General features: G+C 39.4%; 1 protein-coding gene across 7 annotated transcripts in view; it reads left to right on the top strand.

Moving 5' to 3' along the window:
* The window catches only part of enox2 (ecto-NOX disulfide-thiol exchanger 2), a 185,929-nt gene that overhangs the window by 94,748 nt on the left and 71,027 nt on the right, over window positions 1-20,154 (top strand). The window contains exon 1 of one of the 7 annotated variants that reach the window (XM_026146471.1): window positions 14,730-14,862. The exons of the other annotated variants lie outside the window; for them this stretch is intronic. The gene's annotated coding sequence lies outside the window, so the exon portion shown is untranslated. Of the gene's footprint in view, window positions 1-14,729; window positions 14,863-20,154 lie in introns of those variants that run through there. 7 annotated transcript variants of the gene reach the window in all.

Genomic DNA, 20,154 nt, shown 5'->3' with positions numbered 1-20,154 from the left:
GTCTTAATCGACTCTTCATCTTTTCCTCACATCTTCACATGAACGAGTCCATGACTTGATGGCAATTTAATTTTAATTCGCTGACCACGCTAAACTCTAATTGGGCAATGTATCTTAGATGATTGTAGAAGGGCGGGGTGTGTGTGTGTGTGTGTGTGTGTGTGTGTGTGTGTGTGTGGGGGGGGGTAGTGAAATTGACACCACATGTTGACATGTGGGGGAAATAAAAGAAGGTAGCGATCGGTAAAAAGCCTTAAATTAGAAAATGCACCAATTACCAAAACACAATGCTTTGTATTATTGCAGGAGTTTGTTGGCTTAATACAGCTTTTCAATTAAGAAAAAATGTCTCAACTGTGTTACAAACCTCCTAAAATTGATCTATACAGATAAGTTTATGAAGAGAGCATGTTGTGCAAATGTAAACAAACATGGAGCTTTTTCTTTTGTTAGATTCCAGTTTCTTCATGATCAATGAGCTCTCACTTGTTAGATTTCCCACAACAGCAGTGAGAACCAAGTATCCTACGGTCATAATGTCATTAGTTTAATGTGAAATCACTCTGTCAGTATGACCGTGCATTCACAGCAGAAACTGAGAATATTTAATGCGTTGTTCTGCTGTCATGTTTAAGTCACATTAGACGAGGCAGAAATGTTCAGTATATTCAAAAAGTGCTCAGAGCAACAGTGGTAACAGTGTATAGAGTTATAGTTTTACGCTTACAGTATTTTGGCTCTGTGTAACTTGGTAATTCTGCACAAAGTTATTTATAGTATTATATTTATATTTGCCATTCTCTGAGAACTTGGTTTCTCCAGTATTACATAATACAAGGATGTGATCTTATACAGCCTGGGAACTCAACAGCAAGTGGCCTCAAGGGGCAATGGACAGTTTTTCAGAGCTTCCAGTGTAACCAGAGGATATCCTGGTCGAGAATTTCTATTTCTGCCTGTCAAAAAAGCAAAAGGAGATTTATTTATTTTTCTCATCCAGCTGAAGGGCCCATGAGCTGATGTGGTGGTAAGGCATCCATCATCCCTCCATCCAACGCTCTACAGTTCACAAGAATCATAAGAATAAGCCTTATTCTCCCACATGGGAAATTTGTCTTGGGTAAACGGTGCTACACATAGCTGGATTATGCAAATCCAGCTATGTGTTCCTACAGCATTTTGCTACGAATGCTGTAGGAAAATCACCGCTTTTCCTACAGCATTCGTCCGATTTTTTTATTTATTAATTTTTTTTCTTTGTGAAACTCACCTGATGAATCTTCCTTCAAACTGTGCCCAGGGTTAAGATCGTATAAAATGGAAAAGTGGCTGTTATTTTACGTGTGGATGTCCATTTTCATAGGAATCTCAACTATTTTTAGAGTCTTGGTCAGATTTTCTGAAATGAGATTCTAATTTGTTTCGGATATAACACTTGCAAGCTTCCTTGACTCCTCTATGGACTTAAGTCCTCATTATTTTGTGCCGTACAGTCAAGCAGTGACAACAGAACTTGACACTTTCTTTCTGTACTTGACACATTACAATAATCTGTGAGTTGCAATGGATCATTAGCTACTTTGTCATTCTCTAACCAAAGGTTGCTCAAACATAGTCTATTTTTGGAGATTTGATCTCGTATATTACAGTAATACTCAGTAATAATTGTTAATCATCAAAAGAACAGTTCTTAGAAATCACGAGTGTGCGTAAATTTCAGATTGTAAATAATATAGAGGACTGATCGTATTGCTATATACCTTTTACCAGTTTTTGCCATATTAAGTTACCTGCTGAAGCATTATTGCAGCACCGCACTAACATTGTACAGGAGCAGCCCACATTGTGTTGAAATTCCCAGTAATTCTTTTTTTATGATCTGTCATTTACTTGGTGATATAGAGGAGCACTGGTTACCTCTTATGTTTGACCTCATCCTATTGTCTAACCTGTATTGACACTTCTTCATTGACTTTAAGTGTAGGGGTCTTTGCATTGGAAGTGTCTTAGGTTGGTGTCTCTCACTGAAAAGGACCCATTCAGCGTCAGACTGTCTTTAACTAGTTTCTTCTTCTTCTCTTGACTTTTAACGTGATTCTGTTGGACTACATTGAGTCCAAACTGACAAATCACAAATCTAGCTGCCCCATGTGCTATTCCAGAATTAAATTGGCTACAAATTAGCTTTGACTTGGCCTGGTATGACCTGAGTCTGTCAGTTATTTCTGCCTTCTTGGTTGGAGCCCTTGCAGGACTAGCAGGTAAATGGTGGCCTAGAGCAGACGGAGCTGTGAATTTATCGGCTTCTAGGGTTGGATTCTGTCTGGCTTTTGATTGTCTTCACCTGGTCAGGTCCTTGAGCCCTCTGAAGCACTGTGACTCATTAACAGCTGTATTGACTGAGTCTTGTTCAGAAACTCAAATAGAAAGAGTTTTCTCATTACATGTACAATTCATGGTACTCTAGTGGCATTATACAGCAGCCCCCTCAAATGTTACACAGCAGAATTGTCTTTCACTAACTGATTTAAAATTTAGGGAATTAACAAATGAACTAACTGACATGAGAAATTGAAGTCATCACAGATTTGATGGCTTGCTTTGGAAAGATTTCATTTTTTCTGATGACATTTCTTTAAATCGTTAAATTGCCACACTAAGCAGACAGACACATAGGGGATGGAGCACTCCTCTCTTGTAAACAGTCAAAAAGTAACATTTGAAATTGAATTGATGTTCTGTGGACTCGGCCTTTAAATAGACACAGTTTGTCAGAGTCACTTCTCTCTCTGACTCGATGTGACTAACTCCATGTTTTTATTTACTTCAGTATGAAAAAGTTCCAGAGAAATTAAGTTCAGTGAACATCATATCACTTGGGAGGTCATTACCAGTTGGTTATTACAAAAACGAGATTATTGTTGAGCTTCTCTGTGCCCAGTAAAATTTTGTTATACTTTATTTAGTTTTTAAATGAAACACTAACGCACTTTTTCCCCAGCGACCATTCCCTCTATAGTTCGACTACACACTCAGCCACCATGTTTGCTCTTTATTTTCTTAGTCTTCTCTGTTTATGTGCACCCACTCTGTGCGTGTGCCTGTCTTTTAACCATCCATAATAAGTGGTGCCTTAGGGTTAGCAGGCGCACTGCACGGATCTTCCCTATACTGTTTGTTATCAGTTTTGCAACACAGCCAGAGATGCCCATTTCCCCTCAAGTCCTGCTGTGTTTAAGCTGCAGGTGGCGAAGAGAATGAGATTTTTAAAATGATGCTGCTCCTGTAGTGGAGCAGTTTTACCCTTTATAATGAATATAAATGTCAGTGTAGTAGCAACTGCACATGTTACATTGAATTATGTCGTGCCTGTTGCTCATGTTAATGTAATAGTAATGATAATCATAATTTGTGGAGCAGTTTCCAAAACAGTTTTGTGTGATTTAAAGAGAGCCAAAGTTAAAGGCATTCTAATATTTTGTGATGTCAAACTAAAACTGAGTTACCAAAAAACCGAACAGCTGAAGGGGAAGATGGAAATCAATTTTATTTTTTAAGGTATTTCTGTTTAAGACTGTCTGTCATTTTTCAGGCCTTAAAATGAGGGTTTCCTCTGCTGTGGGGAGGCCCTGTCAACTCTGGTAATGAGGTGTGATTTCAATCGCAGCGCTGTGCCTCCAGCACTCTTTAACTAACATTCTTGATCTCATGCAGTCTACAGTGTGTTAGTGAGAGTTAACACAATACTAAGAAACACTCCTACTTAAAGGACTTTGAATTAAATGTATTTTCATGTAACCCAAATATGTCTGACATGAGGACAAACTCGTAAAGAAAGGACTATTTGGATTGGCGAGTTTAGTTAGCATAGTTTGACATCTGTATGTCCGCTGCAAGCAGTGTGTCTGCTCATTGCAGTAACAAATAACTTTGTGTGGAAAACGCTCTTTGAAGGAGAACACTTACCCTTTGGCTGATTGGGTTTCAAGCACCCTTGTAACAAGGTTGGTTGACTGGGAAAAATATTGAAGTGATCAGAGGGGAGGTATATTTTCAAACCTAAGGCCATGCGTGTGATTTTTATCCGACGCATTTCCAATGCCTAGATTAAAGAAATGTTTTTCTTTTTATTGGTTTTTTTTTTTTTCATTGCATGAAAATCAATTAATTAAATTTCAACACGAATGCCATTTCACTAGCATTGTTTTAGCCAATAAAAGAACTGTGCTCTAACCGATCCAATCACGTATGCATTAACCTTTAGTGAGAAAGGAATTGAATAGAATCTATTGATTCTGCAGGAAAAAGGTTAATGCCATTTAGCCAAGGAAAATAAAAATACATGCTGCGCAGGTAGGTAGTGGTAACAATTGTCAGACAGCTTCTGCATCATAATCTGAAATATAGCAGCAAAATTATATGGACAGTATATATTATTGTATCCTAGTGGGATGTTATTAATGTTAAAAATGTTATTAAAATATATGTAGGTCTGACTTCTTTCTGTTAAACATGTATCCTACCTTTCTTTTATAGAGAGAACTTTATTACATATATTAAATATTCGACATGTGCAGATTTATCTATACAATCTTGCATCCTAACAACCATCAAATGGCTCAGCAAGTTTTCATATATACTATTTATACAACTACTGTTTGGAGAGGTTTCTCAGTTTCTGTGCCTCGCTGTATTCAGTCTTCAGTCTCCTTGAGCCTTAAGCTGAAATCGTACCTTTTGATGTATGCATATCCACACGGATCTATCTGATGTAAAATGCATCACCTGCCCGTGTCCACAAAGGTTTGGACGCCCATATATGTATGAATCTATGTCCCACTGTTAATACATGCAGACAGGAAGCTCAATATAAGTAGGAGTGCTTTGTAGCTTCCTGAGCCACCAAAGTGTTAGCTACAATAAAGATATGTTAAAACACAGATTTATTTTTTCCTGTGGAAGCAGGTGCATCTCTCTCATGTTGCTGAAGCTTGTCTCGTCAGTAAAAATAGAAACAAAAAAAATGAAGGTGTCCGAGCTATAACGGTAAACCTAGCTCATCTCGTCATCTGTCAAGGCGCTGCGCTGGCCAAAAAAATGCCTGGACTCGACTGCTTAACATAATGTGACGGATGTATTTGTGCTACGTAGTTTTGCAACCACAGTGATTTAAGTTTTGAAATCCTGACGAAGAACAAACCATTGCACAGCACTTTATTTTTGCCTCTGATAAACAGCTGAGCGCTATAAAGGAGAGTAGTGTTGACTAACCCGATGTCGTAACGTTTTTTTGTCATGCCATTTAGCCAGTACAAAGTCTGAGCGTGTAGTTCACACCCTGTCTTCTACTGTGGCCTGCTCGTGATAAATGGTTTCCACTCTGACTGTGTGGAGACTGTGTGGAGCTCCAAAACACCAGAAATAAACTTCCGTTCAGTAAGCTGAATGTTGAAAAGTGCTTTGTAATAGTTTTGAGAACTACAGGCAGTAGTATGCCTTTTTGTGGCCCTTTTTGGTTGTCACATGGGAGGGTAATGGATTTGAGTATAAAAGATGTAATGTGATGTCACTGACCCACCACTGGTAGGCAAAGGGTCTATTGGAAAGTAAATTCTGTAATGGGCTACTCAAGCTGTCGTGGATGACAGTCCATTGAGATATATGACTATGTCATTGTCCTGTAGAGGTGTATGTGTGCGGGTAAGCTGACTTGCATGGCGCGTGCTGAGGTGGGGGCAGATCTGCAGCGGGATGTCAGTCTTTGTGATGCCAAGGCCACACAGAAGATTTAGAGTGATGCTGATGGACTGGAGACACTAATGACAGATTGATGTTAAAAAGAACTCATTAAGAGATTAACAGGATGCATGCAGCCATGCAGGGGAATTAAAGTGTAATGACTTTCTGAGTTCTGAAGTGATTGTTCTAGATTGAGCAGCTGCAAGTTTCTGAAGACAGATACTCTACGCACAATATCTACAGAGTATATGTGTTTTAACTCCAGGAGAGAATAGTGATTGAAATGCATGTTCAGCTCCTTATTCTTCTGGGACTCTTCTATTTCACTTGCAAAATAACAGTTTAGTTATCTCTACTCCTGTTGAGGGAAAGACGGAGAGTGCCATTGTGTCACTGTGAACAGTGTGTTCTTGCACAGTTATGTCAAGCAGCTTTTAGTATTTAGGAAACTGTTAATTACAGCAGTTCCAACAAAAAGACCACGTATACAAAGCGTCCGATCCAGGTAAACGTGCAGTTTCTAGATCTATTCCACTGATGATCGTCGAGCAAGAAAATTAAATTGATGTTTGTCCTCCTTTTTCCTTTTCCCATTTGTCATCCTTATATTTTTTTAATCATGCTGTCTTGCTCCCTGCCACTTTTCTTTCAGCTGCAGTGGTCAGGGATTTAGTGCCATTTCACCCCATCTTGCAAAGCCTGCAAACATGAGACCTAAATAATTCAGTGCCAGCAGGCGCTCAGCTCTGACGTGTCTCTAGACTTGCACTAAAGTTAATGGTAAAGCCTTAAGCAAGGTTCAAGCTCTGAAAGTATAAAAACAGAAATATTCATTTGGCTGTCATTTTTGTTCATGGTCAAAGCAAAAAACAAAACAAAACCCAAAAACCTGCATTGCTTTGCAAATGGTCCTCTCGGTGTTATAATTCATGCAGTGTAACAAGAAAGGTGAACAATTAGTTGCTTCTTCATGCCTCGGCCTCGGGGAAATGACCAAATAAGTTTTATTTTGGGGCATTTTCCCATCCTTATAATTAGTCTTTTCTAAATTGATTTCTAATCAGCACATGCCCTGCAGGCTTAAATTTTAGAGTTTAGCAGTGAGCTACCTACAGCCCATAAAATGCTCAGTGTTCATTTTGGTATAAACTTTGATAAACAGTTAATTGATACAGAGAGAATATTTGATTTGGGAGTATTATTGCATAAAAACAATATAATGCTTTATCCAACATGCTAAATGCATTGGTTCTCCTAAAGCTGGAATAGACAGCATTTATTGGCAACACTTGACAATAAACCCAAAACATTTTCGTCATTATTTTGACAAAGGACTACGCTTCTTCTTCTCCAGTTGGCTCTATTTTTAGGATTTAAAAAAATCTAGGCCATGACAGAAAACGTTGGCCAGTAACAGGTATTTTCAGATCTCGGCAGAGACGTACTATAAATTAGCATAATAAGCTGCAGCAAGATACATGCTTTTATAGACCGTAAGCTACAACAGTAAGGTGGTTAATGGATTCTATAATTAACAGGCAAGTTATTTTCCCCCAAACTCAATACACTAAAAAAATATATGCTTCTCTTGAATTTCATGCCAGCAACATGTTTCTAAAACAGGGACAGGCGCATCAAGATGCTGGAAAACCAATTATTTTGCAACAGGTCAGCAGTGTGATTGGGATGTCCTTTTTTTTTTTATATACCCATAGAGGCAGAGTCTGTCACAAGTAAGGATGGGCTTTCGTAAGCAGCACAGAAGGAATTCATGGGCACACAGTTGCACAGTTTAAGAAGTGTTTTTGAACATGTGACTGCAAACAGTGTGAAGACCTCATCATCTACAGTAAATAAAAGAGGGCGTTGTGATGGTGCGCTGCCACCTTACTGCAAGAACATTCTTGTTTTGAATCTACCACATGGCTGCAGCCTTTCTGAGTGGAGTTGCTGGAAATGTGAGTTTTTCTGCATACTCTGGCTTCCTCCCAGAGTCCAGCGATATACACATGAGGTTAATTGGTGATTCTTAATTGGCCAGCAATTAGTCTGAGAGCAAATAATTGACTGTGTCTTTGTTAGCCCTGTGATAGACTGTCGACCTGTCCAGGGTGTACCCTGCCTCTCTCCTTATAACAGCTGACATAGGCTACATCCCCCGGTGACCCTGAATTGGATAAGCAATTAAAAATATGGACTACACATTAAAACATTATGAAATTTGGGGAATTTTGAAAAAATAAACAACTTATGTGTGCAAGGGCTGACTACCAGTAATGAATAGCCATAATCTTCATCCATTAAAAACTTCTTTGTTGGAAATCGTTGCGTGGGCTCAGATGCTCTCCTGAAACTGATTCGGTGAACACAGTTCAGAGCTACATCCACAAATTAGAACTTTATCTTGTAAAGAAAAGACTCCCATGAAACAAAATCCAGAAACACTGCTCATTTTTCTGAGTATGAAAGCATTTTAGAAGTGAAGCTGAAAACTGTCCTCGAGTGTTTTCAGCACACAGTTCAAAAGCCTGCATCCATGACATTCATAGGGGTGCATTAGTGCACATGACATGTGTAAACTGAACATCTGTCAGGGTTCTGTTAACGTTATATATACATATAAAGGTTTGGGAGGAAAATATGCTGCCATCAAGATGATGTCTTTTTCAGCTTAAGCATTGCTTATTTTAGCAAGATGATGGCAAATTATATATTTTTTTAATTATTTACACTATGACGGCCATAAAATAAAATGGTCTTGGTGCTAAACTGCCATGCATGTATCCCCTACCGATCCATTCCCTTTTCCAACCCAGGTCACTGGAGAACTTTCATGGACACTGGAACAAGAAGCATACACCTTGGCACCTTAGAACATGTGGAATAATAATACAGAAAGCCTGTACGTTCTCTTTGATTTAGAACCTTTAGTATGTTTTACCATTTAGCATAATACAGACTTTAAATTACAAAGCTGCTTGCGTCAGTGTCCCGACCGTTTTGAAAAGAGGGTTGTACATCTCCAGAAGAGGGCTGTAATCTACCCAGCACTTCCTCTGTATCTCAGCCCTCCAACCCCCATCCTCAATTTAGTTGAAATAGAAGCTGCCATTTCCTCCTGTTGAGTGCATGTTTCTCTAACAGAGAGGGCTGGCCTGAGATTCAAAGGCTCAGATGGTTCAATTACAAATGTAAAGGCAATTGAGAGGTTTTATCTAGAGTGTTTTTCATGAAGCCACCAGCGATTGTCAGATCTCTACATGTCTGAGATTGCTTAAAACACCAAAGAATAACGGCTCTCTCAGAAAGGTCGGATTACTAGATGAATTATTTATGCTGTCTATGTGGATGAGGTTTGTTTCTATTACAGCTGAACCAAAATTGCTTTACACAATCCTTTGGTGTGTTTTTTAAACTCTTTTAAATGGTACCAGAAGACTGTTGAACACACAGACCACAGTGTTCCTTCACCATATAATCGGAGATGAACATGATACAGGAAGTGGTATGTTTGGCTCATACATTCAGAGCTTGAGTTTCTTGGGAACCTAAGCAAAACAAGAAGGGGCGCAAACATGGAAAATACAGTTTGGACACGTCATAGTTTTCCTTGTTGTCTCGTTGCCTCCGTGTGAATGAAACTCCCTGTTTTAACCGGTATTGTGCTCACAGCAGGATGTTCATCACAGACGCTCCACAGCTCCACTTCTCTTCTATTAATGCCCCGCCTCGCCTCGCCTTTCGCCCATTCCTCCTCTCCTTCGTCTTTTTTCCCCCTCTAAGCCTGAAGCCAGTTTAACTCAGCCACACCAGCTGCCTCTTACTGCCTGACATTATTGCCTCTTCTTCGTCATCCTGCCACCATCTTTCGAGAGAGTGGTTCAGAAGTAATACTAAAAAAGAAAGATGAGTAATTAATCAATTATAAATTAGCCTAATTTATTTGACTAAATGTGAGCTGTCATCTGACTCTTAGATTCAAAACGGCATGTAGGTTGTGTATGCTTCTCTAATTTGAGATTCGGGTAACGTGACGAATTTATCTTTGCTCGGTTAGGAAGGGACCTCTTTGCACCTGAATCTTAGCAAATATCAGAGCATTTTAAAAATATAATTTAGACTGCGAAGGACTGACAGTTTGGTTGACGAGAGGCCGACAAACCGATGGTCACCAAGCCAATGAAACTGGATCAATCACCCATTCACACAACAGCTGGATCAGCTGTTTTCATAAGTTGCTTGTGACTGGCCGAAACAAATTGGTATTTTATATTCATTACAGTTGTAAACACAAGCTTTACAGCTGAAGTGTGGCCTTTTCAGGCTAACGCTAATAAAACATCTTCGTCCAAAACAAAAATTCCCAGCGGTGAATCATTTGCTCAGTTACTGTTCCACAGAGCACAGATGCTTATTATTGAGTAACAATCAAATTATCTTGGATTATCGGATTTGGGGCAGGGATAGCTCAGTAGGTAAAGTGGTCGCCCCATGATCGGAAGGTCGGCGGTTCGAATCCACTTAACGGCTACCCTGAGGTACCCCTGAGCAAGGTACCGTCCCTACACACTGCTCCCCGGGCGCCTGCTTAGTGGGCTGCCCACTGCTTCACTGAGTGAATGGGTCAAATGCAGAGAAAAACAAGTAATTTCCCCATGGGGATCAATAAAGTATCCATTATTATTATTATTATTATTATTATTTGATTCATAACTTGTGGTATAGCAGGAAAAAACAGGTCAGCTAGATCGCAGAATATAATAAGAAACATGAGGTTTACGGCATATTTATGATTCTTTTGTTGTTTTTGTGTTTATCTAAACATTGGTTCAAAATCTAAAGACAATCAGTTCACCGCTAATTTATTTTCTATTCAGCTGTTTTCTTCAGTACTCATGAATATGAGTTGTGTACTCCGTCATCCTTGCAGCTTCATCACAAGGCCTGTTCAGCGATACGCATAAAGTGCCACCCATCTGTTATTATTGCATGATTGTACCAGTGTGCGCACAGCCTAGGAATAAGTATTGATGTCAGAGCTTTTCAGTAGTGAAGTAGTCTATCTGAAAGACATTTCAGGTGCAGACAACATAGTAAAACATCAGAGAGAAGATATCCAAAGCAGGATTACTTTTTGACAGACAGTCCAGGGTCTTTCTCTTTTTTTGTTACGTTTGAGCAAAGTCTGAAAAACAAAAATGTCACGGGAGAGCTGCACTGTGGCTGATCACGTGCTCGGACTCCTTTGAAGAAACACGTACAGCATGTAAGTAAGCAAAGAAAAAAAGCCTTTATACTACCCTTCTTCTCAAGGGATACGCAGTGTGCTTCAAAAAAAAGTAAAGAAAACAAGTGTCTACATGAGGGTGCGTGTGTTTAGACCAAGAACAGATTCATGCAATAGATTCAGAAAGAATCAAATCGTTTCTACTTTAGTGAGGTAGATTTAATTTAAATTTATACAATCGCAATTTTGGTCACTCACTCAACACTCAAGCCCCTATAATAATTGAGTAAAGCTGCAATTACAGAAGTATTTGCAAATTTATTGAACTTCTTTTTCTCTTTTGAAAGCTAAATTTCAGTTTCTACTTGTGAAGTGATCTTTATTCATTTATTCGTCACCTTTTCCAATTTCTAAAAGACACCGGTCTTGCTGCTCTCTAGCAACAACTGGCAACACGAGCTCAAGATTACATCATGCAGGTACCTTTGGTCTGCAGTTTGAAAAGCCTGATGGATCAGAAGAAAGTCTGCTAAAATTCTGGATGTGTCTCTTTTTCTGTTTCTCTCACAAAGTCTCCCAGACATCTAAGAGGGGCAGATATACTCTGCACTTTCAACATCTTATCATAAGCAACCCCCTTCCTTAACAATGACTTTCTCTGCCCAGGGTTTCGCTACTGCTTTTCCCTTTCCTTCTTTCACTACATCCCATATTCCTCTCCTAGTACGTGGAGGCGATAATCCTCTGGGTGGATGATTTAGATGATATGCTAAGGAGTTCATAAGCTTGTCTTTACCTGCATATATTTTGTACTGTGTGCGTAGGTTGTGCATGCTCAATCTGTACTGTATATTTATACAAGACTTTCATTTTCATATTGGAAATGTGGCCGATTTATATTCTTAATCCAATTATATGAGAAAAACATGGTTGTTGTCTGACTAGAGTTTCACAGATTGCATGTTGTGATCAAACCTTTGTTTTTGAAGTGTCACTTCTCATATGCGTTCTGGAAGATGTAGGGTTATTGCAGCATGATGATGATTGTATCAATGCGGCATTGGCTTTATTAACACTCTTTTGACGTTCTCTTCCTTGGCCTGACTTCCCCCTCAGGTAGGGAGTTAATAGGTTTAATCTAAAGTCAGCATGCCAGATGATTAGTGTTGTTAAATCCCAAACTATGTTGTAATGGCATCGAGCGGAAAAGCGTTTTGAGTCATTTGTCAAAGCCACTGGAAGGGAAGCTCCCCTTTTTACATTTGCCAAGTGTGTCCACTCTTCCATCATACCTTCCTTCCTTTATCTTTTTCTCTGTTGACAGTTTCCTGCAGGTGCAATGAGACTTGATTATTAGAACGTTTCCTTTTGTCTAACTAAAAAGTAGAGTTTCAAGTGGCTGAAGGAGATGTGGAGACACTGCATGCACACGGTCAAAATGACGTGATTTCAGATAAAGAAACGTCAGCTGTATTCTCTTCACGACGAGTTTGTTGGAACCTCATCCAAAAGTGGTTCTTTAAAAAATATACATGCATGAAAACATGACCTGATAGAAAAAGTTGGTTCACTGCAGACAGAAACACGGTTTGTCCTTGCTTTCCTTTTAAACCTTTCTATTGGGGATCAGCTGTGAGTATGCAGTGGCATTGTGTTCAGTAACGCCGTACCACAATATGGTGCTGAAAATGTCTTTGTTGCAGCGTTGTTGCTATTCCAAGCCAGTTAAGGGGGTTTACAAAGGCAGCTCAGGTTTTTTGTCTGCCATGAGCTATGTGCTTCTGCGAGGGAAGGTATCTCTCATGGCTAGTCAACCATGCTTCCATTAGAAAAAAGATGATCTATTGAAATAACGCCAATGACCTCCATCCACCGAGCTTTACTAAAGAACGCATCAGACCATGATTTATTGAATGCTTCACGTCTCTGTGGAGGTCACTGTCTGCTAGAATCTTTTATATATGGTCTTAAAAACCCATCCATACTAATATGTGTCTCCCATTAAGTTTCACGACCGGTGATGCAGTTGATGACATACAACAGAAAAATGTCTATACCTCCAGCTGTTAGAGTGATAGTAAAAAGTGATGTCCTTTAATTTGTTTCGGTATTGATCATGTACTGTTGGCCTTTGTTTCGTTTATCAGTACCAGCCTGGGTATCTGTCCTTGAGTAATTCAAAAGAGGGGCCATTGCACTTACATGTACACATGTAAGATAGCTTCTTTTTTTTAATCTTTCTTTACAGAGATTGGCGAGCAAAGATTCAGCCTGCAACATATTTTTCATTATATACTGAAATAATCAGGTGTATAATGTAGTTTGCATAGCTTTCAATTATTTTTTTTTTGAATAACCATTTTCCACAGTCAATACAATTGACATTTTTGCTATATTTAAAAAAAATGAAAAGTCCAAAAATCATTTAGATTATTTTGTAACATTGTAATTGGAACACTCAGTTACTGTAACCATGGTGTGACATGATAAGAAACCACAAATTCACCATGCAAAAAGAAACTTTTAAAGTGGTTTCAGGAAATTGGATGCTGTGTAAAAATGTCTATTAGAAAAAAGATTGCAATGATTTGAAAATGTGTGAAATTATATATTTAATTGAAAACAGTGCAAATTCGGCATACAACATGTTAGAAACATTATAAAGTTAAAAAGTGTAAAAACATTTCTGAAATACCAGTTGGACATCTAGACGTTTTTATCATTTTATGTAAGAAATACAAAAATTGCAACATCTTTTCTGGTTACAGCTTTTCCTCAGCTGTGGAACAGAAATGCAGAAGCATGTCGTCCATTGATCCCCACTGGAGTTTCTTGAACTTCCCTACGTCTTTCTAATCTTACACAGTAATTGATCTAAAGCCAGTGTGTTCCACAACCCAGTTTTATTTCAATTACTTTTTGATAGAGGTATAGAAGCACCTGTGTTCGTCACAGGATGTGAGACTTCTTTTTGGTGTGGGATGTGCACAAAACATGAGCATAGCTAAGCTGAACGGCAATGATGTGGAGCTCATGCTAGTCTATTTTGTCCAGTAATTTTAATAAAGCTATTTAAACACAAAGTTATTGCTTAGGAAAAAAGCAAGGCAACATTACTGCACAGTTCAAAGACTGAGGTTTCAATGCAGGCTTTAATGGGGGGGGGGGGGGGGGGGGGTTAGCATTGGTTTTTTTGGTTTTTTTGGGGTTTTTTGTTTTTTATATATTTGAGAATTTACCCTTACAATTTTAAGAACTTTTTTTTCCTGGCATTATGTCAGGTAGATTATTCTATTCCTTGGCTGCGTTCAAACTTTACCGAGCTGTGACCCCATGTGCAGAGTTACATTCCAAAATATTTAATATATTCTTTTAGCTTAGGTATTCAGCGTGGACACCCACCCAGGGAAAGGTGAACGAATCCTGAAGCTTTCCAGTCATCATCTGTCAGAAGCCTACTAAAATATTGCAGCTTTCAGGAAGTGTGGAGTCTTTCTGGGAGGCTTGCTCTTTTGAAGCCCTGCTATTCCTCCAGCCCTTCTTGTCACAACATTGCACTGGCAGTCGTTACAGTGACAAGCTCAAAGAAAGCTGCCTGGATGAAGAGGCGTGGCCAGATAAGAGCCCTGGCAAGTTCACTGAGCTGTTGACATTTCCTCACAGCAAGTCCCCTGGTTCTAATTGGCTACTGCTGATAAGATTCCCATGTTGTAATTGGCAGCTGCTGATAAGATGCTGTCACCTGCTGCAGTAGTCAGCAGCACGGGGAGATGACAACGACTCAGCAGTCAGTAGGCGGACAGGGCTAAATCCAGGGCCTGAACCTTGTTTTCCAGAGATTCTATTCCAATCTGGGGTTGGCGCTGGCTATGGCAATCGTGCAGACCAGGGAGCAGGTGCTTAAAGAACCTAAAAATACGTCTTATCAATTCGTTTCTTAATATGAATGAAAATGCAGTTTCTCTGCCTTTTTTTAAAGACAATCTGTCTCTGCCTGTGCTTATCTATGCTCTTGTCATTGCTGTGATAAGGGCTGCAGTAATTCTGAAAAAGCTGTATTTCTGTGTAACAATAACATCTGAGCACTATTTAAATCTAAATGGGTACAAACTGCTTTGTGGGTTGTTTCTGTCTGCTGCTAGGCCATTATCTTATGAAATCATATCCATATTAAACTTATCTGTCATAAGTGTTGGGGGTAGCAGGTTGTTCATGCACATTTCCATGAGGACAAGGGTAGGTTGTCTGGCTATTTATAATTCCTTAACTGTATCTAGGTTTTTTGGACATTGTGTGTAAACTGTAATGTTTTGAAGTAGACCATGGCAGACATAACAGAGCTCAAACAAGATTCAAAGAGATCCTGAACTACATGCCACAGACAACTGTGCTGCTTTCTGAGATATTAGGGCAGTATTTGTAGCCAAGTTATCCAGTTACTATCTCCCTGCTACTTCTCTGTGCTGATGAACAGTTGGTCGATTTCAGAAGCAGGTGCAGTTTCAGGGAATGCATCTCTGCTAAACCAGCCAAGTATGGCATAAAGATCTGGTGGAGCTGTGATATCAAAACTCCTCTTTGCATAAAAATGATTGAAAACCAGAACTCCAGAATTACAATTAAGACTACAATTTAGAATGTTTAATGGTTCAGTGTATAAATATCACAACTAGATTTCAGTAGATCAGAGCCAACTGAATCAAGTGCAAAATCCTATTCATTATGACAGGGCAACACTGGGGCTTCCACAGTGCCTGCTCCTGTGTATTTTCAATGCATTAGTTCTCAGTTTGTGGGAACATCACTTTGTTGGAACATGGAATTACACACTAATCAATGTGTATTTATGAGTACAATATTCTCTTTTCAATTAAATGAACTAAAAAACTTTTAATTGTGAAAATATCTTAAGGAAAGGTCCCAGTACTTTGGGGGCTCCATATTGTAGTGGATTACACATTTCAAATTCAAATTTTTTTTATTTGTCACACACACACAGCCATACACAGTATGACATGGGGGTGAAATGCTTGTAGCTGTACAATGCCCGACCATTAAATGACAGAAGAAAAGTTTTACAATATTTACAATTTACTACAAAAATGTACAAATTAATTTAGGAATTTACAGTAAAGAATGTGCAAATAGCAGAAGAGATTATAAAGATAAGGATTATAAATTATAGGAATTATAGGATTATAGGAAATGTGTGGTGGTGCGTGTGGTGACGTGTGGGAGAGTCCAGTCTTATAGTGACGTGTTTGGGAGAGTCCAGTCCTACACCTGGTTCAGGCCCCGAATAGCCTGGGGGAAGAAGCTCCTCCTCATTCTCTCTGTTTTGGCCTTAAGGGAGCGGAAGCGCTTCCCAGACCTCAACAGTGAGAAGAGTCCATTGTTGGGATGGGAGAGGTCCATCATAATCTTCCTAGCTTTGGACTTGCGCCGCTTGGTGTAGATGGACAGCAGGTCAGGGAGCTCTGATTGAATGATGCGTTCTGCCGAGCGCACCACCCTTTGCAGATCTCGTCTGTCCTGCTTGGTGCTGTTCCCAAACCAGGTGCAGATGTTTGCCGTCAGGACGCTCTCGATGGTGCAGGAGTAGAAGTTCTTGAGCACCTTCAGTGGCAGATGGAAGTCTCTAAGTCTTCTGAGGAAGAAGAGACGCTGACGGGCTTTCTTAACCAGGGTGTTGATGTGACAGGACCATGACAGGTCCTGAGTGATGTGGACACCCAGGTATCGGAAACTGTCCACTCTCTCCACTGGCGTGCCACTGATGATGAGGGGTTTGTAATTCCTCGCCTGCTTTGTAGTGAAGCACATTTACTTAAAAAGCAAAAGGTTGCTGGTTCAGTTCCAGCTGAAGATGAATATCCCTTTTGGGCTGGTGTAAAACTAATTTTATTTGCTTTTAATCTCTGGTCACTTGGTTTTATAGACTCTGGAACCTTTGTGGGGATCTTGATACAATCACCGTTACCAAAGAATGAGCTTATAAGGGAAGTATCTGATGTAAGGTACAGCTTCTGTATCGGTTCTTCGGTTTCCAGCAAATTCCATTGTCACTCACTTCCCTATTTGGCCTGTCACCTGTCAACAGGTCAGCATTTGGGAGGTGTACAGGTCACCTACATGCACTGATGCGCAGTTAGGATTTTGGAGGATTGCATGGGTGCATGTCTGCAGAGGGTGAAAACCACTCTGTTTGCTATCCGAACAAAAATGTCTACACAGATGGACATATTTGCTGGACCGTGAATCTTTACAGGTCCATGCTGTCATTAACAACGCTGAACTTAATTTGTCCAAGTTCCTGGGATAGTCATGTCACAAAGATTCACATTTTTTTCACCTTATCCCAGGTCTTTACTCATTCTTGTGCAGCTGACTGTGCTAAATCCGGGCCACTTTCTTTCTGTAGAAATTTTGGTCTATTTGGACATATCTCAGGCTATACTCATAGATTTAGCAGATGTTTTTGCTGGCAGAAGTAGCCTGAGGTCTCATGGGTATGAGCTGGAACTGCTGATAAAGACATTTTTGCACTATTGTGTCCTTAGCCTCAAAAACCAAGTAATTAATGCTTTCAAAACTCTGACTAAAGTTTCTACACTCCTCTTGACTTTACTTCCTTTCTGCCTTCCTTGAACTGCGGGCCATAGTTTCTTGCAGTCCGTATAATTTTTTTTGATTGATCTTCAGGAAGTAATTATGCTTCTGTCTTTATATACATAAGCGACTTTGCCAGGCAGAGTTTCCATGTGAAACTTGCTACAGCTCCCAGAGTTTGTCATTGTTTGTAGATGTCTCAAACAAATGCTTTTGCTCACAGGCACCAGGACGTCCAGTGTCACTGGAGTTCAGCTTCACAGTAAATTGTTATCTGTCAATCTTAAAGATTTGTTTCACACCTTTTTCTTTGCCTACTATTCTACCTAGCAACAGCAGAGAAAACACGAGTTTAAGGTTTATTGTTGACCATGTACACATAAAAAATTGTTTCATGAGGCACTTTTTTCTTATATTTTCTCCTAAAGGAAACATTTTTTTTTTTAAATTCTGATTGACGATTTCAGGTCAACGACCAAATGTGACTCAATAAAGTTTAGCGTTTCCATTTAACAAAATTGAACAAGAACAGTGTTGAATGCCCTTCTCTGCCTCTCTGATATCTCCTTACACACAGCTCTCTATTGACTATCGGTTTCAGTTTATTGCTATTGGTGTTTCTTTATATGGAGCCAGAATAACAAGCTGTCCATGTGGCCAATAATAGTCACACTTGGAATCACCTGAGTTACACTAATGAGTAAGTGACTGAGTGCGAGCTATAATTGCCATGGTAACCACTGACAACAAATTATTTGCCATCAAATTTAAATTCGTGTAAGTAGACTGGTGATCACATGGTTTGGTTTGAATGAAATCGATCATACAAATACTTGTAGTTGCTTAAAGCCTTCGCTGTCAACAAGTTATGAAATAATTGTGCCTGAACAATTTTTTCTCAGTGACTTTATGTAATTATAAAGATTTTACAAATACCAATGAAACGATATAAAACTGACTCTTTAAGGTAACTCGGTGGACATTCACTTTATCTTTAGGCTGAGCTGATGGAGACACACTGTCTGTCAGAGGCTTGTAATTGTTTCACAGTTTGCTTCAGGACTGTTCCAGCTGTTGATTAACCACGACCATCAAACGCATTTTCTTTCCAAGAACGGCATAACAAGCAATGGGGACCTAAAGCACTGTTACCGCAACAAAGAATGACAGTCATACAACTTTTTTTTTGTTTTTTGTCTCAGGCCCTGGTCTCTAGTTCTGACAGTTTAAACTTCAAAGAAGAAAGAAAAGGGATTATATGAAGCGCTTCAACTTGTTTTTCTTTCTCAGAGTTGTCAAGCTGTCCTTCAGGCATCAATAACTACATTCAATTCATGTCTCTTGTACTAACCGAGGGTTTGGCTGCATAATGACTACTTTTTAAACAATGAGCTAAAGGCTTCAAATTGGGCACAGGCTGACTGCAAAGTATCAGTCCCGAAGCTTTGATTGGATAGCGGTCACCGCATTCACTTAATGCATCACAGTGTGTTATGTTTTAATATTCACCTATTAAAACTGTACTACCGTGAGAAGACATGTTTTATAGGTTTGGTTTTTATGTTTCATCTATAGCATAATCTCTTCCCTAACTCACATCCTCTGATCGAGGTCTACCTCTGGCTGCCTGGCATGTTAGCAAATTTTCTTTAAGCTTTTCAAATTTATTATTATATACTGTATATCTGCTCTATATAAATACTCACATAAATCTTTACTTAGGGTATCCTTTTCTCCTGCTTATCCTCTTGGGATGATGAAAGACATGAGCACTGACAGAACTGAGGAGATTAATAAGGCCCTCTGAACTTCACACTTGGTCACTCTTGAGATTTCTGCCTGTGAAACCTGAGGGTGGAAAAAAGGCTGCAGATTTCTCTTGACACTACCTTTGTTTTTAGGTTTTCCTCTGCTGTCATGCAACAGTTTAAAGAAGGGAGGGGTGGGGGAACCTTTAAGCTTGTGTTTCAGAACAATAAATAAGATCCATAGCTAATTGTGTGTCTGTGCAGTAAAGATAAATCAGGGTTAGAGGGGAAAGCTTTATTTGAAGGGCAGTAAACACCAGTATCAAGTATGTTCTTTCTTTTTAACCCTCTTCTGTGTTGAGATGATGTTTACAAGAGTGTTAAAGGGCACTGACTGGCAAATACAAAGAGGCGAAAGTGTTTGCATTCTGAAGGGAAGGTCTCAGAAGGCCATGATAGAGGCCATTGTATTGATTGTAGCTCTGTTTTAACAATTTCATTTTCAAAGTAATATCTTCCACTACTCTTCTTGTGCAGTGAGTAGCGGAAGGAGGTTCAGATTTTTAATTTAATCACCAAGAGGGTTATCATGTTGCACGTCAATAGGTTTCATAGTACATCCAGGAATGCCAGGCTTACTACTGCCTCTTGTCTGCAGTAGCACTAACCTCCAATAACTGAGCACAGAGAGATGTTTTTGGGGTTTTTTGCCTTAGACTGTGTGCTTGACATCACATGTGGGATCAATTATACTGCACAGCTGTTCCGTTTCTCATCAGATGTAACCAGCTTTGAACTACAGGCTGTAGTACAATTGGGATTTTATGCATT

The sequence above is a fragment of the Astatotilapia calliptera genome, chromosome 2 (genome assembly GCF_900246225.1).
Source record: "Astatotilapia calliptera chromosome 2, fAstCal1.2, whole genome shotgun sequence".
Taxonomy (NCBI): Eukaryota; Metazoa; Chordata; class Actinopteri; order Cichliformes; family Cichlidae; genus Astatotilapia; species Astatotilapia calliptera.
Note: the sequence above shows the minus strand (reverse complement) of the source record. Positions and strands in the feature narration are given on the sequence as shown.